The sequence below is a fragment of the Calypte anna genome, chromosome 1, assembly GCF_003957555.1.
Source record: "Calypte anna isolate BGI_N300 chromosome 1, bCalAnn1_v1.p, whole genome shotgun sequence".
Lineage (NCBI taxonomy): Eukaryota > Metazoa > Chordata > Aves > Apodiformes > Trochilidae > Calypte > Calypte anna.
In genome coordinates, this window is record NC_044244.1 from 166919102 (window position 1) to 166943639 (window position 24538).

The 24538-nt window shown below is 42.8% G+C and overlaps 1 protein-coding gene across 5 annotated transcripts in view; it reads right to left on the reverse strand.

Annotated features, from left to right (window-relative positions):
* Positions 1-24538, reverse strand: part of ELF1 (E74 like ETS transcription factor 1) — a 90108-nt gene that overhangs the window by 63006 nt on the left and 2564 nt on the right. The window contains exons 1-2 of one of the 5 annotated variants that reach the window (XM_030450001.1): positions 3780-3897; positions 2097-2146 (exon numbers count right to left, since the gene is read on the reverse strand). The exons of 2 other annotated variants lie outside the window; for them this stretch is intronic. The gene's annotated coding sequence lies outside the window, so the exon portion shown is untranslated. Of the gene's footprint in view, positions 1-2096; positions 2147-3779; positions 3898-20956; positions 21050-24538 lie in introns of those variants that run through there. 2 more of the 5 variants (XM_030449995.1, XM_030449986.1) reach the window with 2 other exon arrangements.

Genomic DNA, 24538 nt, shown 5'->3' on the forward strand with positions numbered 1-24538 from the left:
GGAGCTCCCAAATGAGGCAATGAGACCGTTAGTACAGTAACAATAACCATGCAAGAAGCACAAAACATTCCCCTCAAAATAAAAAATGTATTTGGTATATTCACATAGAAATGTTGACAATGTGTTAAATATAGGGTGCTCTAGAAATAGACTAGAATGTCTTATTATAGAAGCAGAGAGTGGCATTCAATCCATCTAAAACCAATTCTTTCCCACAGTTTCAAACCTATGTATTTAGGATTCTTATTCCTAGCAAATAATCTTAATGGTAGTACCTTTTCCCCCAGTACAGAAAGAAATAATTTTTACATCCAAGTTTGAGACTGGGAAGTTCTTTCTAGGCTAACAAAAAGGCTATCATTTTCACATTCAAACCTGAACTCAGTATGAAGTCACAAGTGACTCAAGATTACCAATCTCTTTAAGGACAAAGAAATGACCTGAGCTCTAGACATTTGATTCATCACTGAAGATAGCTGGTAGGTAGTTAAGGCCCAGAGCACATCAAGGTAAGAATGCATACACTTTGGTCCCTATCTAAGGGGATCCTTTTAGCACGAAGGCTGACACAGTAGGATGCTTTGGCAGGCCCATATTGAAGAAATAATCACTTTTACCTCTACACAGATCAGCCTACTCAAGTCAGGAGAGTGAGAATGGTCTAGAGCCTTTCACATGATTGCTGCAGTGTTTTGATAAGCAAAGTACCTCTAATTTAAGTATGTATAGTCTCTGGCAACTACTTTTATCTATAAAGAAACGTTTAAAGAAGATTTAAGAAAGCAACATTTAAAAAAGATTTAAGAAAGAAAACCATCTCTCAAGCACATTGGTGGCATTAAAGGGTAAGCACAGTAAATCAGGCGTACGGTAGTAAAGTTTCAGTTCTCACAGCAGATGAGCAGATGAGAACCCAGGCTAGAAATGTGAACTCCACCTCCTGCCACTCCTATGCTGAATCACTCCATCGGGGTAAGTCCTTGCTGCTCCTCACACACCCAACAAAACTCCAGCAAGTTACCAAAACTGTCAGTAAAATCAATGAATTCTGCCAGAGCAAACTGAGAACTTTTGCTAATGCTTGCAAGAAGTGAAAGCTGTTTGGGAGATCAGAGCTTCTCCTCTGAAACAAGGGGAAATTCTGCATTTTTTTTTTTTTACAAAGTCTTTTCTATCAGCTCATCAAATGCAGTTCTGCTGTAGTCCCCTACCTTGAATACAGCTGTGCTGAAAAGAGAGAAAAAGGTACACTTACACAATGTGTGTATTTATGGATTTTATAAACAGAAATGTAATGCACACCACTGAAGTATGAGTTTGCAGCAATACTGAAACATCAGGCTATGGCAGGCCAACAACATTCTTCAAATCTGGACATTCATGTCTTTTTCTTTTTTTTTTTCCCCCCTCTTTTGAGTGCCAAGATCACTGACTGGAAAATTCTAACATTCAATGGAAGAAAACGAGAGCACATTAGAAAACAGGCACTTCTGTAAAAGCATGAATCTGGAAATAATGTTCAAGATAACTGGCATCTAAAGATGCCAGCTGAGATCCCACAGCTCATCTCTCAACAACCACAAACTCAATCCGAACCAAAAGATCCCTGCATCAGGGTGAGGGGGAAACACGATTTTTTTTAAATTTTTTTTTTTGAGACAAACACAGGGTTCAGCTATAAAAATCAACAAAAACTAACACTATTTCTCTCTCCCTTCTAATCCACTACACTGCCTTCTAACAGATCTATCCAGGCTGCCATCTGTAAAGCTTGGAGGTCTTTCAAATAACTTTTTCCTAGCTCCACCACTGCACCACGGATGTTTCTGTAGCCCTGGTGTAGTCCTTGTGCAGCAGCAAGAGAGCCTGAATATGGCAGCTTTGCCTTCAAAGAGGAACTGCTCCTCTGTGAAGCCTGGCTCCAGAGAAAGCAGTGGCAGCTACTTACCCTTTAGTAGACAAAAAACATTCTGCCCCAGATAAGCAGCCACAGCTTGGGAGCCTACTTAGGATAGCTCAAGTTTTGTAAGGCTGGGTGTCTCAACAGGGTCCAGTACAGCAGAAAGAAGGGAAGGAAAAAGGAAAAGAAGGCTCACCCTCTGCTGGTTTCAAGCATGGCTGAAAGTTCTTGCCTCAGCCCTAAGATCTGAAAATAAAACTCATGGTGAAAAAAAGATGCAAATACCTTAAAGAATTTTTCGGTAAAAAACTTCTATCACTAGCGCAAAACTTTTTTTTTCCGAATGCTTCTTATGTAGTTTTATAATTTTCTCTGGATTTCTCAACATGAAACAATGCACCAAATAAATCCCCCCCAAACGCTTACAAAACCTGTTGCTTTTAGGAAAAGAAAGGCAAAACATAAAATGAAAAGCTGGTTAAAATACACTGTACTGTAAGATGCAGAAGGAAGACAGGGGTGAACACTGGAAGGGCTGCACGCAAGAGACAGCCTCACCCAAAACATCACCATTTACTTAATGGTTGCCTCCCTCCCTCCCCTGCAACTGATAGCAGTATTAAGCAAGACTCCATTATACTTCTCAGATACAGGCTCCACGCAGTAAATGAAACTTGAAAGTATTCCCCTGTGTGCAGCAGTTTGAGCTCCCTGTCATTTCATTGCCAAAAAGAGGATATTCAACTTAATTTCTAAACTGAAAGACTGAAACAGGGGCTCCAAAATTACACGCTCAGACAAAACTTCTGAAGATACTAACCTGCATTTCTGTTCAACTATAAACAAGGTGGGAACACTCGTTCTTTCTCAAAATATTCTGCTAGAGTTCAGAAGTACATAATTAGCAGAATCAAGGTGGTTTTCATCCACTGAAAGTTTAAATAGCAATTTGACACACCACAATTATCTTCAGGATTTTCTTCTCCCATTACAACTACCACTAAGCCCATTTTATAATTGGTCTGTCCCTCTGCCATTCCCATTACTACTAGTTTCTTAATAGTTTGTTGTTTTTTTTTTTAAAGGCTGGTTTTTCCTGCAGAAAACTATTTATTTCCCTCTATTTTAAAACGACCCCATGGCATCTGCCCCTGAATGAGTTTGTCTCTGCAGAAACAGAACCACAATTTAAGGTCACGGGCGCAGACAGCTTTGAAAAGCTAACACTGCCATTTTAGAGTCGCTTGGGACCGCACCGGTAGAGCCGCGGTGGAGCAAAGGTGCTCAGAGCTCCAGCGCTGAATAATAACACTTTCCCTGCATTGCTCTGGACCATGCTGTGCTAGCCGGCTCCAGGCTAACCTAGCTTTGGAATAAATAAAACTCGTTTATCGTAGAGTCAGCTTGAGCAGCGGCTGGAGGGGGAAGATCAGCAGCCTGCCTGACATCTCCTCACTCTTGAAAAGGTGACAAAATTATAAGAACGCAGCACAGTCACAAATCGGCTGCCACACTTTTGAAGTTCGCTGCTCGGAGAAGCGCAGCAGCGGCAGCGGTGGCCGCAGTGCCCTTCGCCCGGAGCAACACCCTCAGCTCCAGGCAGCTCACGGAGCGGCTGCCCCAAAGCGTCACTTTTACTCGGAGCGCAGTTTATTTTTCTGTTTGTTTTTCTCAAGCGCACCCTGCTGCTGGACTTTACCAGAAGTTCCCTTTCCCCCAGAAAAAAACCCAAAAAGTCCTCCCCAGACGGCTGAGGAGAGCCGCTCCGGGCCCGGCCAGCACGTCGAGGCAGGCAGAGGCCAGCAGCCCGGAGAAGCCGCGTCCCGCCCGCCCTGCCGAGCCGCCCTTCCCTTCCCTTCCCTCTCCGGGGAGCACCTACCGCTTCGCCGCGGGGCCTGCGGCGCCGCCCCGGCCGCCCCGCAGCTTCGTGCAGCTAAAATGGCTCCTGTCGAGGGGGGGAAGTTGTGCCCCGGCCCCGGCCGGTGAGTCACCGCGGGGCCGGGCGCTTCGACGCGGCTCGGCTCGGCACGACACGACACGCCCCGGGCGGCGGCCAGCGCTCCGCCGGGCCCGGCCCGCAGGTGGCGGCGGCCCCGCTCCTCTCCCCGCGGTTCTATTGACAGAGTGCTCGGGGGAGCGGGGACAGGCGGAGAGGGGCTGGCCAGCTTCGTGCCCCGCTTCGCCTACCCTCGTGTGGGGAGTGTGACCACGCGTGGCTCGGTTCTGCCAGCTTACGCCAGCGGCGGGCTCATGGCGGCGGCCCCCGCCGCGCTCCCCTCTCCATCGGCCCGGTCTCCAGAGGCGGCCCGCGCCTGAGGGCCCGCACCGAGGAGCCCTTGCGCAAGGTCCCAGCCGCTCCTCTTCACGAGTAATAAATAAATAAACGCGTTTCGGCAGAACATCTGGTATTTTCTACCGACGCCATCCTGCTCACGCTACACTGGTTAACCTCAGGAAGAAAAAAATCAAAAAAGAAAAAAAAAGAAGAAGAAGCAGCAGCAAACAAACAAAAAAAGGCAAAACTCACGCAGGGCCCATGTCGCTTCAGGCAAGGCAGCCCGTGTGTAGCCTTCAATGAAACACTGACACGCACCCAAGTCCAGAGCCAAGGCCCTCAAGGATCCCCAGTAAATTTCTGATATGCTCCTTTCGTTCTTCAAATGAACGACCGAGGCTAATAAAGGAGATACCAAAAGCTGCCCAGCACACAGGCAAAGACAATGTAAGCCTCAGATGATAGAATTTTCACGGATGGAAGGGAACTTTAAGGTCACCTAGTTGCAACCCCCCTGCCATAGGCAGGGTCATCTCCCACTAGATCAGGTTGCTCAGAGCCCTGTCCATCCTGGCCTTAAAAACTTCCAGGGATGGGGCTTCCACCACCTCTCTGGGCAACCTGTGTCAGTGTCTCACCACCCTCATGGTGAAGAACTTCTTCCTAACTTCCAATCTAAATCTCCCCTCCTCTAGTTTGAATCCATTCCCCCCAGTCCTATCACTACCTGACACCCTAAAAAGTCCCTCCCCAGCTTTCCTGTAGCCCCCTTCAGATACAGGAAGGCTACAATAAGGTCTCCTCAGAGCCTTCTCCTCTCCAGACTGAATAACCCCAACTCGCTCAGTCTGTCCTCACAGCAGAGCTGCTCCAGCCCTCTGATGATCCTCATGGCCCTTCTCTGGACACACTCCAGCACATCCATGTCCCCCCTGTAAAAGGGGCTCCAGAACTGGACACAGTACTCCAGGTACTGGAGATGGGCTCACCAGGCACACCAAGAGGCCTGACAGAAATTTACTCTCAGAAACACAGCGCGGAGTGTGAGGACAGGATTATTTCCACCTTATTTCAGCGAGTGCTCTGTTTACAGGCTGGCACGTAAATTTGTTTTTCCATCAATTTCCAGAAGGACAGCGTCCCAGGCAGCATGCTGGCTGTGAGGAAAGGCATGGCACAAGGACCCAAGCCCATGCAGAAAACCAGAGGGTGCAAGGCAAGAAACTGGGAAGCAGAGGAGGGACGAGAGTAGCAGAGATGACCCTGCAATGGCAGAGAAAACTTGAGTAAAAACCTGAAGCTACTTCTAGCATACACATTGAAGTATTTCCTAACACAACCAAGTGCAGCTGTCATTAACACCCTCTGTCCCCCCACAGTGATCATTAGACAGTAGCTGTACAAGTTGTTCACTAAGATTCATTGCTTTACAGGCATTAATACCCCCAACTACTGATTATGTTTAATAACCAAGAAGAAAATTTTGGGTTTGCTTCCAAGTAATACAATCCCCGTGACACCTGTGTGGCACTCAAAGGCAAAATCAGCTCTTGTTTTATTGTTTAAAGAGCAGTTATCTAGGTACAATTTTATTAAATGTATTTTTCAACCTGTTATAGCAGAAGATCTGAACGAAAGAAGCAACAGCGTGGTTTTTTGTGACTTTCTCAGTAAAGCTATCAAATGAGCTTTGCTACAGCTCCTTATAAAAATATGTCTTCATTTGTAATTCTTAGTTTAAAAAAGACCATGTGGAGGAAACACTGCAGTGTTATTTTAGTTACTATATGTATTTTCCACCTCTCAACAATACATGTATTTTCCCTCTCTCCAACACCTTAATTCTAATCCAATCTTAAATCTAGAAGTATGTTTCTTGTTCTGCAAAACTCTCAAGAAATCATGGGACACGGAGGGGAGAAATCTGACCCAGGTGCACAGCAGTTACAAAGAAACTGTAACATTGGCACAGGGAGAGTGCCATTTTAATTATTAAAGAAAGTCGACTAGTTATGTCTTACAGGGGGAAAAAAACAACAGTTTTATCCAGAGAATCAACCAAACTGAAAAATCATTTTGTAGTGATGTATGAGCACACGTTTACAAACACCTTGCTGTTTCCAAGCTAAACCTGGAAGCAGTATTTTTTTAAAACCATATGTAAAATGTAAACGTATTTAGCGAGAGAGAATGCAGGTGGATGTTCATCCCTGGAGCTGCCTCAGGTTTCCTGCTAATTATAATTTTGGCTTAAAAAAGAAGTGACCCTGCCCTTTACTGGGATGAGTATCTGTATGACACTCGGATCATTGTCTGCCCAAAAGACATAGCTAGACACTGACCAACAGCATGGCTTAAGCCAATCTAAACAGCTTTAGCCCTCCACTCCATCCTGGCTGCATGTTCCCCACACCGAGCTACTCCCCCCGCTGCTTCCCTGTGCAAATATTTGTGCAGCCATACAGTGCAGCTGAGGGTGGAACCCATCAGCAGAAAAGTTAAGTAAAATAAAATACAAATAAAAAAATTAATGCCTAATACAATTTTCATGTTGCCATTGGCTCTGGCTCCCAGAGAAACCCATGCCAAACAAGACCCTGAGGGGAGCAGTGCAGCCAAGCAGGCCACACACTGGCTGGGTGGCAGAGACCTGGATGCAGCTCCCACTTCTGCTGGCCTCATGTGTGATCCCTTGGAAGCTGCTTCTCTTTTAACACTCTGGTTTGGTAATCACTGTCCTTCCTTCTCAAATAGCTTTGAAAATGACAGGTCTGCAAGGCTGGGATGGGATGGAATCACGGAAATGGCATGGTTGGAAAAGACATCTAAGATCACCACATCCAACCATCAACCTATAAAAAACCCACAACAAACAAACAAATGAAAACACAAACAAAAAATGAAATGCACAAAAAAACCCCTCCCCATCACCATCCCACTAGAGTATATCCTGAAGTGTCTCATCTGTTTTTTAAATACCTCCAGGGATGGTGACTCCATCACCTCCCTCGGCAGCCCGTTCTAGCGCCTAACTATTCCCTCAGTAAAGAGATTCTTCCTCAGATCTCCTAAACCTCCCCTGTTCCACCTTCCATTTTCTCTAGACCTATTATTATTTACTTTAGTGAAGAGGCCAGCAGCCATCCTCCCAACAACCTCCTTTCACATAGCTGTAGAGAGCAATGAGATCTCCCCTCAGCCTCCTTTTCTCCAAACTAAACATTCTCAGTTCCCTCAGCCTCTCCTCATAAGGCTTGTTCTCCAGACCTTTACCCACCTTGGCTGCCCTTCTCTGAACTTTCTTAAGCACCTCAATGTCTTTGTTGTAGTGAGAAGCCCAGAACTGAACACAGCATTTGAGGTGCAGCCTCACCAGTGCCAAGTACAGGAGCACAATCACTTCCCTTCTCCTGCTGGCCACACTTCTCCTGATACAAGCCAGGATGCTGTTGGCCTTCTTGGCCAACTGGGCACGCTGATGGCTCATATCCAGCTGGCTGTTGGCCAGCACCCCATGTCTTTTTCCACCAGGCAGCTTTCCAGCCACTGTTCCCCAATCTTGTAGTGTTGCCTGGGGTTGTTAAGACCAATGCCTGCCCAGAGGTACAGCAAGGGACCACAGCAGCCCACCAGCAGCACAAGGGACAGTGCAGGGATCTGAAGCTGCATGAGGGCAGACCAAAGAAATGTGCTCTGGAGGTATGCTGTCCCATCTGAAAGATAGATCAGTTCAGTCTCATAAAAATGGTCCAGATGGGAGGTTTGTGACTGCTTTCAGCTTTTGGTTTTGGATGGGGGTTGGGGAGGAGAAAATATTATTTTGACAAAGGGGAGGGGGCAGAGGCTTTAAATTTAAAACCTCTGTTTTTAATTTTTGTATTATACACAAGGCCATTACGTGAAAAGAGGAGCAAGGCTCTGGTCACATGGCACCCCATGGTGCCATCCCTAAAGCAGCTCAAGATGCTGTAACTGCTCCTCACGATTGCCAGAGGAGATCCTACAACCCTACTCTCAGTTCAAGCTCATACTGTCAACTCACACATGCTTAGTGCCCCATCAAACCCTGGCTCAGCCTGGGATAAAAATCTGATTTAAGGTTCTGTTGTTGTTTAAGGTTCTGTTTTTTTTGTAGGATCTGACTATCTCCAGCTTTGCAACATACTTAATCACAGGCACCCCTGGAGGAAGGAAATCCTAATAATCCCATTCATAAGCATGGCAGGGAATAACACCTAAAGTAATGGACATGCCCAAGACCAAACTGTATGTGTCTGGGAGCATGACACTTGAACCAGTCTTAAGTTAGCACCTGAACTTATGCACCATCATTTCTCCTTGTATACAACACCAGCAAACAATAACAGCACTGCTACAACACATACCTGCCATGGTGTTAATATCCCAGTACTTTGGATTTGTACACTTCCCATTGTAGACCACATAAAACATATGCTGAAACTATTGTGGGTTTCTAACTCTGCCAAATGTGTAATGTTGTAAATATTTACACATTGATGAAACTGCATCAGGAAATTATAAGATAACTTACTCCTGGCCCTAAAGAAAGTCTCAGCTTAGGACACTAGGAATAAAAAATGTCCTCATCAATGTATTGTTTAACAATTTAATCACAAGTTCAAACCATATACTTCCACTATTTTTAAAACAATTGTTTGCCATCTACAAACCTCTTCAATTTTCAGAGATTGCGGTTTAAAAAAAAAACATTTCAAAGATGAAATGTGGCACCCAGGGTTTCAGATACCTGGAATGCAGCCCACGTAGCTATCAGTTCTTAATTTGCAATTTAAAGGTATGTTTCAGTGATGTTTTAGTGTGCACTGGGCATAGGCTGAAAGCAGAGCACAGTGAGAGAAAACAGTCTACTTTTTCATTGGGCTGGTGGTCTGAACTTCAGTTGAATTGTAGGAAAGGAAAGGTGGTAGTAAACTAAGTGCATATGAACAGGCCACTGTTCTTTTCAAAATCTGGGAAAGAAGGCATCCTGGCTGTCCTGTGTTTAACTGGAATCCTTCAGATAGTCAACGTCGTCTTCTTTCAAAATACACAAGAGCCTTTCACAAGCCTGTGGTCAGGAAACTCCCAAGCCTCCAGAAATTATGCCTTGGTAGCAGAAGAGGCAAAAGAGGTGTTTGAAATGGAACGGATTCACAGTGGAGCACCAAGCAGCTTTAGCCTCATCCATTTTACACTTCCAGGTTTGCCTCCAGTGTTTCCTAGTAAAGGCAGATTTGGCAAGGTGCTGCCTTTGCCAGCAGCATAGCAACATCCCACACAAGTACAAACTCCTGACCTTGTACAGCCTTGCACAAACTCTTATTGGATCATCTGTAAGGTATTCCTAGGTCACATCCCAGAGGTGACAAGCCTCTAAGAAAATTTACTTTTATGGTCACTTTTCCTTGCTTTTTAAAGTTACTTCCTTCCTCCTTTTGTTACGGGTTTACCTCTGCTCAACAGTATTTCTCAGTATTTCTGAGAATGGTTTAGAGTGTGATTATATCCTCCTTCCTACTGACAAGCAGACTTCAGAGGGAAAGAACTGCAAAAATCCAGGTAGTAAATACAGCTCCAATAGAGGATAATCTCTGATCCACTCTCAGCCAGAAGGCTGAGAGTGCAGGCCCCCACATCCCTCTGACACTTTTCTACCAACGCAGACCATACTTTTCTTTCCCCATCTTCTTCTTGCACTGATTCTGGTCCACATGGTACCAGTTAAACTTTCCACTAATCACATTAAACACATTAATACAGGAGAAAGCTGGTCAGTGTGGGTGGGAAGCATTGCCAGCCCTTGAATCAGCTCAGAAAGGCAGCGATGAGCACTGCCAGCAAAGGATATAGGACCTCTTTCTGTGTGTGGTAAGTAGTTGCTAGACTGCAATAACATAAGTTTTCACTCCTCAAATGATTGCACATTAGCTGAAAAAAACCCAACAAAATCCAAAGCATGTCCCCTGGAGGATGCTGCAGGTAGAGAGAAGGGACAAAGACACCACCTAATGCATAGCTCTTAGACCTGATGTAGGTTCCATCCTCCCTCTGCACACTACTTGTCCCTTTGGGAAAGTGCTCTGTATTTAACATCCTATAAATACACCTGGCAGTAGGGGCAACAGAAGTCACGCTTCTAAACCCACAGTTCTGAGGCAGAAGCACAAAGAAATCAAAATAATAAGAGGACAACTTTGTACTACTACAATACTACTTCCCTCAGCAGGCTTTACACAACCCCGAAAGGCACAGAACAGAAACAACAGAGCAGCTGACAGACAGGAGGAGTCACCATGCCTTACCTGATGTTAGCACTAACCACACTCAGACAGGTAGTTAAAGCTCCTGCATCCTGGAACCCAACTCACTTATAAATTGTTGCTTCCCAGTCCTTCATTCATAACGAGTAAGCTGACCAAAAAGGCCAACGTCCCTTGTATCTTTAAATATCATCAATGTATTTTACACCAAAAAATGGGTAACTCTATCCAGGCCTTTTTTTTTTTTAAATCTAGAAAAGCTTACTGCTTGACAATACAGAAAAATTTCTGAAATAAGACAGAAGACAGCAGAGTTCTTATTAATGCCCAAATATAGCTATGTACTGTAACAGTAATGCTATTTTATGTACACATGTATACCTCATACGTACTTACACCTCATATATATACCTCACTACATGAATCAATTCCTCACTACAACACATTTGCAACCAAAAAAAAAGCCCAAATTATTTCATTTTTGTATGGTAATAATCACTGGATATCCCAAAAGAACCAGCAAGGTCATAGCAATATAACGTTTTTATCCCAAATTCTCACACAATATGCAACCCAGCCCTGTAAATTCTCTAAAAATATACTTTGATATCATACAAGGCTGTACAATCCTGACAGCAGGACAGTGCTAGATCCACAGCTTTCCAAAGGAAACTAGTACCTAGGTGTGCAGCTGGTTTGAAAGACAAGCATTACATCTCCTGGCTATTTATATTTAAAGCAAATACGGTTTTCCAGTTATTGTGCAAGAAAGACACAAAAGTGAGGGCATACCTGGGATGTGGTAAAATTAACACTGCTAACATTAAAAAACACACATACGAAAGACAAGGTTTGATTTTCCAAGAACAAGAAACGATCTTTCCAGAAAGAAAGTCAATGTTGATTCTTGAAGTAGGTCAGTGCTGGACATCATCCCAGGATGTGGGCTTCAAATCCCCACTATTATAGAATCATAGAATCATAGAATTGGCTGGGTTGGAAGGGACCTCAGAGATCATCAAGTCCAACCCTTGATCCACTACCGCTGCAGTTACCAGACCATGGCACTGAGTGCCACATCCAGTCTCTTTTTAAATATCTCCAGGGATGGAGAATCCACTACTTCCCTGGGCAGCCCATTCCAATGTCTGATCACCCTCTCCGTAAAGAAATTCTTTCTAATATCCAACCTAAACCTTCCCTGGCACAACTTGAGACCATGCCCTCTTGTCTTGCTGAGAGTTGCCTGGGAAAAGAGACCAACCCCCCCCTGGCTCCAACCTCCTTTCAGGGAGTTGTAGAGAGTGATGAGGTCTCCTCTGAGCCTCCTCTTCTCCAGGCTGAACAGCCCCAGCTCCCTCAGCCTCTCCTCATAGGATCTGTGCTCGAGTCCCTTCACCAGCCTACTTCAGAGCTCTGTTGCTTTAACAAGATGGTTATATTTGCTCTGGAGTCCTTGCAAGGATCATTTTTAAGAATACAAGCTCAATCTAAAACTATTAGAAATGTTACCATGCCAGTAACAGTAAACTTAGCCTTTTGCTCTTTTCCTTTCTGAAACACACAAAAAAATTCCAAAACTATTTGTAAACATGCTGTTCTGTGGCTTTTTGTTTGGTTTTTAACGTTAGAATTTTGCCCTTCCCGATAGAAGACAGAAAAAAAAAAATCTGCCTAATGAATGAATAGAAACATACACCAAATGAAACTATGTTGCAAACACACACAGAAGGAACATAAAAGCAAAGATAGGGTTGGTCTTACATAGTCAGACAGCGGTTTCTTAACTGGGACACTCTGTAGTCCCTTGAGGAATCCTTATTAAAAAGCTATAACTGTATTTTTCCTCTTCTCATTCTGTGAGTCACTCACTACATTTTTGGATGTTGCATCACATTCATGAATAATAAAGACATACTGGGAAAAAAGAAAAGAAAAGAAAAAACAGCGTTCACACTGGTTTTATTTATGTCTGTATTTATCAGTACAAATATCAAATTGAGAATGAAGCTGAGATTTGTAAAAGTTGCTACGCAAGGAATGCTGTTATCACAGACAAACTATTTGGTACAGCCAGAGACAAGCGTAGAGATATGCACAGAAACTACAGCACAGCAACATTAGCATTACTATTATTGTTTGGCCTTTATACAGAATGAGAGGATAAGGGGAGGGATCGTAATGTTCCCCATCAAACCCTCTCCTGGGGGAGGACAGCCAGGCACCGCCCTTAGCTTGACAGTTCTGGACCCAAAGTTGTACTTTTGCAGCTGTTTGGGTTTTTTTTTTCTTTTTCTTTTTTTTAAAAAGGCTAGGGAGTTAGGTTGCACAGACTGCACAGTCCCAGAACGTCAGCCATACTACAGGAAATTACTGTTGATATCTTGAAGAAGTACCAGGGAGTTATTTATTCATGTTTGCCTTTCAGTCAGTAACTATGAGCATCCAGCATGTCCACGCCAGGGTGGTTGCTGCAAGGTTTTCCACTGCTCCCGTCAGATGGAAAACTGTTTGCTTCTATCCCAATTTTTGTTGTCCTTTCAATCCCACCACCCTAGGCAGGCTGTCCTGGCTGCCTCGCACACTTGTGCCAACTCCCTGTAGGGATGCAGGCCAAATTTGGGGAATTAAAGGAAATCCAGATAAATATCATTTTTAGAAAAAAGTTGAGCTAGAGTTCCACAAATATTTTAGATGCTTATGAGAAGGCAACAGGGTATTTCTACATTTCTCAGAACATGAGCACACAAAGGAAAGTGTGTTTGTTACTGCTCTTCCAGCTGCTCTAATTAATGGAATACAAGTGCAAACGTGGGGAGGCAGGAGAAAAAAAAAATCAGTTATGAAAAAAAAGTAAGCTCATGTCAGTGAATCCACTTTCCATTAACACTCATTCAGACAGAGAACTGGCTATTAAAGAACAGTTAGCCAGAAACACAACTTGATTACTTACATGTTCAGCAAACAATCAATACTTTTAGTAGCAGGTTTACCTATCCAAATACACGCTACATTAACCAACTGGTGAGTGCGTAACTCACGGAGGATAGAGAAGAGGGAAAAAGATGAAGATTGCAGGACACAAAAAGGAGGGGTGTCAGGGAGCATGAGGCTGCAGGTAAGATTAATCGACTGCTGGAAGGCCGACATTTCAATCTCTCAGAGACCTTTCCAGTTGCACAAACAGGAGCCCTGTGTCTCTATGCTGAACTTTGGCCAGGTGAGCAGTCCTACCAGCAGATCCTGTAAGATTACAATCCTGTGGATCATTCCAAGAAACCAAACTGTCACCTCTGCTATTGTCACCTGTCCATAAAAACGAGCTCTGGCAGGCCAAAATGTCCAAGAAGAAACCATTGCACACACACATAGAGGCTGAGTTCCAGGTAGAACTGTTGCTGCTACAATGGATTTTCAAAAGGTCTCCCAGGAATCATCTTTCTTGACTCTTTGTTTAGAGAGCTCTGAAAACAAAATCATCAACCAAAGGCTAAGAGAATGAGAGGACATTATGGCAAACAGATGTGATTTTTCTCCAGCTTTCCACCAGGAGAGGTCATTTATTTCATGAAGGGAGCTCACTATTCTCTACAAGTAACCTGCCATAAACACTGAGTATACTCAGCACTCCAGCCAATGTATTATGTATACATTATGTTTATTATTATAATTACTATAATATTGTAAATTTAGCATTTCAATATGTTTACCCATTTTGTCCAACTTTTACTGAGGGTACATCAGCTTTGAAGACATCTGTGCTCTGGAAAACATCTGGTAGTCAAAGTGGAATGATTTGAACTTTCTCTGCCATCAAGGGACAGATGAGACCTAAACTTTAGGGCAGAGCACTCACATCCTAGAAGAGCAGCCTGAATACAGAGTTTAATCCACTGCTTTTCTGTGACCAGTTTTATTTCTTAAACTCTCACTTTTAGTGCTCCCCCCTTTTAATGAAGCACATTAAAAATGTTTTCCAGCTTGGCCTATCAGACAAAAATATACTACTTGTGACTGTGGTCACAGAAATCTTCCTTCATTTCAACCATTACTGAAGAGCAACATCAGACTAATTAAATATTCAGAATAAGAATAATGAAAACAATGATCTCACTCAGGAAAGAGATCAAAGAAAGCCTTTCTCTTTTCTTTTTTTTTTTTTTTAATCAATTGCCTACATACTCAGGCCTGATGGTTTTAAAATATGAGTCCTTGCAGCTTTGCATAAGCTACGAGCAGCTTTCTTCCTACTACTCTCTCTCCTACGGGAAAACAAACTCCTTTACCCTAAACAAGTGTCCTTTAATTCCTGTATTGCTAATTGCATGCAGCAGGCTGCTGCTTGCCCACAAGATCCCAAATAACCTATCCAAAAGTTTTGATTATAGTTAATTCTAGTAAGGTTAGGTATGATACTTCTACTTACCTCCTGAAAATACACTTATTTCCCTCCATACTACTCAAGAAAATGACATTATTCAGTGAGCATTGTCAAAGCTATACAAAGCATCTCATGTGTGCACCACACCAGCAGATACCAGACCTGGAGGTGCAGGAATAATGCAATATAATTATATGGCACACTGGAAAAGTCCCTTGTACAATTAAATGCCAAGTAGTAACACCAGGAAGGAAACAGAAAAGATCTCACCTGCATTGTCAGGAGATGCACATTTGCATTTTAGGGGTGAAATAGCAGCTAAATATCATATAGGGAGGGAAACAGGGAGGAAGGAGCACAACACTTCTGATACAAGTCCACAGGAAACCTGGTTCTTTACTTATAATGCCAGGGAACAATTCATGTCTATGGGCAGAAAAAAGCAGGCTGAAGATCTGCAGGCCAAAGTTAACATGGCAAAGACCTTTTAATCCAAACAGACAAAACAAAAGAAAAAAAAAGGCAAAACCAGCATATAATCACTGAGTAGTTGTGTTGGCTCATGGATTGTTTTCTTCCACGCTTTTGTATTCCTCAAAATGGGGAGGGAGTGTACGTGTGTGTGTCTGTGCAATGTAAAGTATAATTATATGAACTTCTCCTTCCTAGTTCTACTTAACTGAAGAAAATTTTAACCAGGCACTCATACCTTTGCCCATCAGCCTTCCACCTTGCAGAACATCATTACTGGTGTAACCACACAAGTCTTAACAAAAGGGAATGACATTTACTAACACAAGGTCATTCTCTTTACCCCTATATCCAAAATGGTCGAAAAATGCTGAAAAGTTAGTTTTCCTAATGGGATGTGGATGCCAGTATTTCTGTATAAGAAGACTTGAGTTACATGAGGGTTAATCAAAAGGGGGAGGAGAGAGGATAAGAGTGTCACTCATGACCCCATTCAATTTTGTATCCAGAACATCCCCAAAGCCAAGTTACTAAATTCCTATACATTTTACAGGAAAGGTCAAAACACACACTGAAATCCTTCCCCCTGTCTCCTGACTTGGACCTGTAAAGGTTAGATTTTATGCAAATACTGTAAAATGTCAGTCCAGACACTTGAGAGAGTAAAGCCAAAACAAGATCGTAAGTGAGGAACAATACCCTCAAATATTTGTTGTACTGAAATATTCCTCTCCTGTGAGGGTGGTGAGATACTGGAAAGGTTTACCAGGGAAACTGTGGCTGCCCCCTCCCTGGAAGTGTTCAAGGCCAGGTTGGATGGGGCCTGGAGCAACCTGGTCTGGTGGGAGGTGTCCCTGTCCACACAGGAGGGTTAGAACCAGGTGATCTTTAAGGTCCCTTCCAACCCAAACCATTCTGATTCTATGAGGCAAAGATGCAAGACCTGGATCCAAGTCTGAGTTTTAAAGTATGTGAAGAATTACAGTGGAGCTATGGCTTGGCCCTGCAGCTTCTTGTCACACAGCAATGATAAAACAGAGAGAGTATGAACTCCCTGAAAGGAGGTTGGAGCCAGGGGGGGGTTGGTCTCTTTTCCCAGGCAACTCTCAGCAAGACAAGAGGGCACGGTCTCAAGTTGTGCCAGGGGAGGTTTAGGTTGGATATTGGAAAGAATTTCTTTATGGAGAGGGTGATCAGACATTGGAATGGGCTGCCCAGGGAAGTAGTGGATTCTCCATCCCTGGAGATATTTAAAAAGAGACTGGATGTGGCACTCAGTGCCATGGGCTGGTAACTGCAGCAGTAGTGGATCAAGGGTTGGACTTGATGATCTCTGAGGTCCTTTCCAACCCAGCCAATTCTATGATTCTATGATCTGATGCAGTGTTTATTTCAGAGGGACAAAACACACCACCTACAAAAGTTCATGTACTAGTTTTCCCACAGAAACAATACAGAGACCTCTTAAGTAAAAACCATCCTGAAAACACGTGTTGGTTCAGCTGTCTGACCTGTTTTAAGCTGTCCCAGAAGAGGCAAAGCAAGTAGCTAGATCAAACTTAGGTAATATATTTGTAGTAATTGATCTTGAATGAGGCACATAATGATGCTATCATCTGAAAGAATACAAAAATTATACGACTGTACTTGTAAAATTGATTACAAGGCAATGAAAAATACCAGCATAAATAGATGTTAAATTTAACCTGAGATAATACAAAAATTATATAACTATACTTGTAAAATTGATTACAAGGTAATGAAAAATACTAACATAAATAGATATTAAATTTTCAATGTCATTTGCCAGGAATATAAATTTATATTTCTGGCTCTCACCATATTTGCTGTAATACATTTATGGTCAGCAACCAGTTCATTCACTCACTAAAACATTACACCTGTAATAGCTGAAAAGTTTTACTACACTGTAACATTAACATTTGAAAACTGAATTTGAAAAAGCCTTAGTAATTTTTTCCAAATCCTAAAGACTAAATCTTTTAACCCATAAAAGTTGTTCAAGTAGGAAAGCCTGAGGAACAAAACAAAACAAAACAAAACCTAAAGGTTTGGTTTGGATGGCTCAAGGTGAAAGTTTCACTTGAAAAGGCATCCAGTAAATGACAGCTGCTCAGAGCAGATAAGGTACCCAAACAAGTAAGGAAAAAGTTAAGCCCTACTTCAGCAGAGGTAGGCAGGTGCTGGAGTACCTATTCTCTGCACACAAATTACATGTGGGTAAAATCCCCCTCTCCCAGAAGGAAACACAAAGGTACAATGCTGGCACAGGTCTGCTGGCACAAGGCTGGAACCAGGTTCATAATTCAGTAGACTGCAGACACCTCTCCACTAGTTTACCCAAGCCACCCTCAACAGTTCCTCAGCACAGTTACCAGAACCTGCCTCAGCTTTGCCATCTAAGCTCCCCAGTCCATTTCAACTGAAATAAAGTTATTATTTAAACCATGTAAATTGAGCAAAATAATTCTAGCAGAAACAGAAGGGTTCCTGTGGTCAGCTGGGTGACAGTAAACGCCAGCAGAAGTGACAATATTCTGGGGGTGACCAATGGAGAAGAGCTGTAGCCATCACAGCCACAGCAGTCATGAGCCCAGTTTCTCCTTGGGATGCCTGTGCAAATTGACACTTCAAGTGATGGCATGGAAAAGTCAGGGCCTTTGCATGCTTAAGCCATCCCTCAAGCCCCACATTTTACTGAGAAGGCAACTGACTGAAGTTGGGATCCATACCAAATCAAGGTCAGACATTTCATTAGACAATGTAGTCTGGTTCTTAGATATTTCTCTCCTTGGCATATGCGAGGGGGAACACTCAGAGAAAGCAACGAAAAGCACTGTGTAAGAAATGCCCCAAGGGTATTTTGCAACAAAAATATTTTTCTGAGGTAGCGTATCTGTTTGGAGATATTCCTGCTAAAAATATTCAACCACTGGACTTCCTTCTGGAGCTTGGTAGCTCGTTGTATTTGTTGTGTTCATCTGCATCCCAGGTAACTTACGTTCCCTAAGTCATTATCATGACACGCTGGATCAGTCAGCACTTCTACAGCAGTATGTGAACACTAAGTACTATCACCATGCTTTTTCTAACTAGCCTTGCTGTCCTTTTACCCACAATACCACTTCCCCTGCCATTAATCTTAAAAAAATAGCAAATCCTTTGCCACAGGGTAGCATAATCTCCTCACCTCTTCCATCCTTCCCACTGGTGACAAAGTGCTTTCTTTCAGTCTCCCTCAAAACAAATGCATCTGCTGTGATCCTCTTGATCAATGTCAGATCTTGAGGAACAAGAGACTTCGCAATTTCTCATTGAACTTCCCCTCTTAACAAAATTAAGGAGCAGAAAACAGATGCCAGGATGCTGTTCAGTCCCCCCTTGCCCGAAAAAGGTCTCCGAAGGTCTGCAGCAAGCTGCAGAATCCTACAAGTTTCCCAGCAGCAGTTCCACTTCTCAACCACGTGTCCCTCCCTGAAGAGCCCACGCACAGCCCAAAAAGCACCCAAATACACAACTTAGCAAGTGATCTGCTGGAAATGAAACCACAGCAGCAGATGTTGAAACAGAACCTGCAGCAGCAGATGCCGTGTGAGCAGCCTTCTGCCAAGGCTCAGAGCATTCTCGGTTTCCTACCTGAATACGTGACACATAAACACGTTGCAGAACAAGGTCAAGCAAGCTGAAACACTTCATTAAATTTCGTCAATGCCTGCATGACCAGGTGCTTCAGACACTGTAACTGCTTAATGTCACTATTGTTTTAATGAAGGAAAACAGACTGAAATATCACGCTGCCTAGAGTATGCAGGTGAATCTGAAATAACGAGTTTTAAGAAGGAAAAAAAGGTAGTTCTGTATACAGACACAAATAAAAGAAGGAAATTAAACTAATTCAGGAAAGCAAGAAAAATTATGTATTTACTGGCCAGAGACATGCTGGATTACGGACTGCAAGGGTAGTTTGCACAGACATGGCAGGTACAGAACAATGCATTTATTAAAACACCTAACTTTACTGTCTTCATTATGGTTGCATTTGGCACAAGTAAGGAGAGAAAAATAAACCTGTCAGAAAACTCAAGTCCTACTACTCTTCCTAGCCTTTGTTAATTTGCTTGTCTGGATGCAAAATTATCCTGCAGACACCCACCATTTGTGCTGTATTTGTACAGTCAGTTATACAGCTCAGCTATTTAATAGCATTCTGTTCAAATATGATACACCCCTAAAATGGACATAGGCCACTGAACAATTTTGTCAATTTTAATCTCAGCCTAAAACACTGTTTCACTTCACCACCAGCAAGGGAATTAAACTTACTAAATATTACAAATGAAGTAAGATGTCATGATGTGGGAAACTACAACCCAAGGCAGCACTGTCAGAACAGACATCATGTGACAACACTTGTTATTGTCTCCGTATTACCCAAGTTCTACCCAACTACTAGACAGTTAAATGGGATTACAGATTTTCTGTTGCTTCTTTGGTTTTGCCATTTTTCAAGAAGAAATTTGTAAGTAAGCTGACTAGAGCTCTTGAAAACTGAAAACGTCCAAACTGATTTGTACTTCAATCATTAGAGCTGGATCCTATATCTCCTGGAAATCAATAAAACATTATCATTAACTCCAGTGAAAGTAGCTATAGGCATATGGGCCAAAACCTAAAAGGCTGTACTCTCATTATTTTCTCAAACATGCACATCTTAATAAGGCAGCTCAGGAAAGTGTTTTTAGAAATTGTGTTTGAGAGGAGTACTTTAGCACTTAAGTATTTCCAAGTAAGTGGAAATCCTTATATGCACATTTTTGGGAAGTCTAGAGATACTGATTTACAAGAACTTAGGCTCCTCAAGTTTCAGTTCTTCCCAAGAGGCAAACTTCCAGTAATGTTGTCCTGCACAGAAAATGCATTTGTTACCTTAAAACATAGTTCACAGGATATTTAAAAGTGTGAATAAAAAAGCCCAAATCAAGACCAATGTGTGAAGTATTGAACCTCAATCAGATCCTGTCATGCTTTCTGTGCAACATGTACCCTAGAGTAAATACAATAAATACATTTTCTACAGAAAGAAACACTTTAAAACTTAAAAGTATATTTATTCTAGTTCAGATGCCAAAGGAAAAAATTTGTCTGTTATTTCTATTAAAAAGAATGAACTATGGAATTATAAAACATCATCTAATAACTATCTAGGCTCAAGTGCAACTCCCAGGCCAAATTAAACATTTAGCTTTATTGTAAAGCTGCCTGAAAAAGAACTCTGCAGGTAATGCTTCGATTTGATTTGAGCAGTCAGTCCTGTGTTTCAGGTTACAAAATTATTTCACCACTGTAACTTCTGTTGTTTTAGTGACTGCCAGGGGTGATATGCTGCCAAACCATTCCCATGTGTGCTCCAGTCTCTGTTCTCTGCTCGTAGCAGATCTGGTGGCAACAGAGGTTTGTCCAAAGGACAGAGAGGTGGTTAAGGGGAAGCGGACTTGCAGGTACTGCAAGCTCTCAGCAGCTCATGTGAACACTGAGAGATATCCCTGCCTATCTAATGGCAGGGGAATGTTTTTAAATCCCTGAATAGACCTGCCAATATTCAGAGCAAAGAAAGATGCTACACCAACCTGGGAATAAGATGGGAGTCTGCACTGACAGGGAGAAGTGAGGAAGGGGAGTACCCAATATCCTGTCTCCAGCTGCCACCAGATGTTGACACACTGGAGGAAAGTGAAGAGTATACAATAATTAATCATAATCTCAGAACTAAAATTAAGCAACCAAGAGAAAATAGTCTTCCAGACCCAGGTGAAAAACAGCCAACTTCTGAAGAATGACATTTCATTGTTATCACATCAAAGGTAGTAACATGTGCTACAATACACGGAAAACAGGACAAATAATCTTGTTTTTTCAATCCAAGGAAGAATGTAGGTGAACAGAACACAGTCCTTCCCCCTTTGACACACACTGGAAATGTCCTCCAGCAAATGAAGCCAAGGCACATCTTTGAGAAGGAAACCCCATCTCACTTTAAACACTCCCAGCAACAGCAAATCCATTACAACACTTCATTGCCCTCATTGCTACTTATTATTTCAAGGGAAAACATCCCTAACTTAATCTCTCAGATACTGGATGTCTCTGTAGGAGACAGTACAAATGTACCATGTATTTTCTTTATACATGCAAACAACATATCTGCCCCTGTACTCAGCACTGGTGAGGCCACACCTCGAGTACTGTGTCCAGTTCTGGGCCCTTCAGTTTAGGAAGGATATCGAGGTCCTGGAGCAGGTCCAAAGGAGGGCAACCAGGCTGGTGAAGGGACTCGAGCACAGACCCTATGAGGAGAGGCTGAGGGAGCTGGGGCTGTTCAGCCTGGAGAAGAGGAGGCTCAGGGGAGACCTCATCACTCTCTACAACTCCCTGAAAGGAGGGGGTAGCCAGGGGGGGGTTGGTCTCTTTTCCCAGGCAACTCTCAGCAAGACAAGAGGGCACGGTCTTAAGTTGTGCCAGGGGAGGTTTAGGTTGGATATTAGAAAGAATTTCTTTACGGAGAGGGTGATCAGACATTGGAATGGGCTGCCCAGGGAAGGGGTGGATTCTCCATCCCTGGAGATATTTAAAAAGAGACTGGATGTGGCACTCAGTGCCATGGTCTAGCAACCGCAACCGTGGTTCAAGGGTTGGACTTGATGATCTCTGAGCTCCCTTCCAACCCAGCCAATTCTATGATTCTATGATTCTATATACTGGTAAAATTTCCCCTCCCAGTCCTTTTGAATTCTGTATGCCTTGCACTGTGAAGATTGGTTTCCAACCCCTAGACCGCTTTTGTCACTGTGCTCTTACTAATATTTCACATCTTTCCTCATATGTGAGCAGCAAAACCAGACATGGAATTCCCGTGACCTTACTAATGCTACATACTTTCCTATTTCTGTGCAATATTTATATTGCTATACAGCCAAAGACCACACTTCAGTCGCAGCGTTACAATGAAAACTCCTGCTGAGATGATTCTACACACAAATTCTTAAGCTTTCTTTCAAATTACCAGTTCAAAGACACTCTCCTATCCTGCTGGTGTAACTGCAGCCCTGGTTCCTTTGTATCTGGCTGCATGAAAAATGCCTTTTGCTGGATGCTAAGCATTAAAAATGTGATTTGGAGTAGACCATACTAGTAACTCATTCCACACTACATAAAACTGCATGTAATCTGTTGGTAACAATGAGATATCATAACAAAAATTGCAAATATAATGATATGAAACAGGATTACACCAAGATCTAGCCCCCGGGGGACCCCACAAGAAACAGCTGCACTCCCATAGAAGAAAGGCACGCCTAAGTTCCTCTCTAAACTAAGAAAGATTTATGAAGCAACTTTGCCAATGTTTGTGGTATTTATTCCACAGTGACTCCATGGCACAATTGTTTTAAACACACATTTCATTGCGGAGTTAATAGATATATCAGGGACACAATATAGGGTGAGTCTTCTACAATACTCCAGTTGATGAATAGCTTAGGAATTTGGGAGATGTGGTTTTTTACAATTCAAAACACTGGGAAGCAATTTGCTTGAGTTCTACTGTAAATTGGACTTTAACAATTGTTAAGTCACTCTGAAAGGCTCAGAACAAGTAAGCCCTGGCTTGTCATTTATTTCAGAGGCTCCATTTTATAGTTTTCCATTTTTCAGTCAGGAAAACAACAATGAATAATGTGAATAAGGAAAAGCATTCATAAAACTAACTGGAGTTTTACATTCAATTTTGTATTTTTAAAATAAATGAGTATCTGCCAGTTAGTCGACCAGGTAATCTATTGATCAGCATTACAAATTCTGCAGCATATTTCCATGTACGTAAACATATACACAGTATTGATGAAGCTTGTAGCACTGCCTATTACACAGTTTCTGAACAATTCCAATGCAAGATGCTGCTTCCAGCTGTTTGTAACTTGGCCAGACTGTGACTGTTTGGGTTGAAATTTTCCAAGTTGAATGTCTGCCTCAGGCTAAACTTTGTTCCATGTGTTGTAGAGGTTGCCTCTGAGGGAATGGGGTAGGAAGAGGTAGACAGCAATCAGAAGAACTCGGTCACATTACTTCAGCTGTTTTCAGAACAGGACCAAGGGAAATGTTGTCTTTCAACACTGGTAGAAATTTCTGGCAAAACTGGAAGGCTACAGCACCCTGACAGCCCTTGGGGACATGTTTGAAATCTGGCACGAGGGATGGAGCTGTTATATTGGAGGTGCCCATGAAAAACCCACCCTCATTGGCTCAAGCAACCAAAGATGAACTGAACTCTGTGCACGTTCAGCAACAAGTTTCACCCTTAGGTGACAACCACATTCTTCTCAACTACTGATGCTACTGATCAGACCTGGGCCATCCCTGCAGCAATAAGCAACTTCTTCCCCAGTGTCCATGCAGCTCAAATAACCTTGCTCCAAGCCAGGGAGTGGCAGCAGGCTTTCCACATAGGGGCTGGTGGAAGCCATGATAGCACCAAGTACTTGGGACATGGGCTGGAGTCCTGCTTCTCCTTGCCCTTTTCTGCCTTTACAGCAACAAATACCACAGCTGTGACCACCACCCCCAATAATCCTCAACAGAGAGGTCCAGCAGCACAGTCACAGGAATTACATTAGGAATCCAGGCAATGAAGGATGGTAACACAAGTATGCTACCTCTCTGCTTTTCAACTCTTTTCCTGAAGGAAAGAAAAGCTAGGAAATTATACACAAGAAGCAGTATTAAAAATGTGATTAACATGGTAGAATTTAGGAATTATTAGAACTAAGTGGCCTACAGCAATTAAAACTGTCTCTGAGCGCTCAGAGGCATGGAGGTCAGTCTCTAATTGCTGATGACTTGTTCAGATCTTTTTCCCCCTTAGAAACTTTGCTATAATTAACACATAAATCACTCTTTTTACCCTTATTCTCTAGAGCATCACTACACATCTTCAATCCAAAGAGGATTTCTCCCAGGCTCTTTTACGGTTCTCATAACTACAGCAATCCGTAAGATAAAGGATAATGTTATCCACATTTCTGGAAAGATGGGAAACTAAGGTACAAAAAGATTACAGCAAAAAGCTATGGACACTGAGCGAGCAATTCCAACACTCAAGACTTGCATTTCTAATGCTTAGATGTACAAAACATCTTCTGTATGTCAAGTGCAAA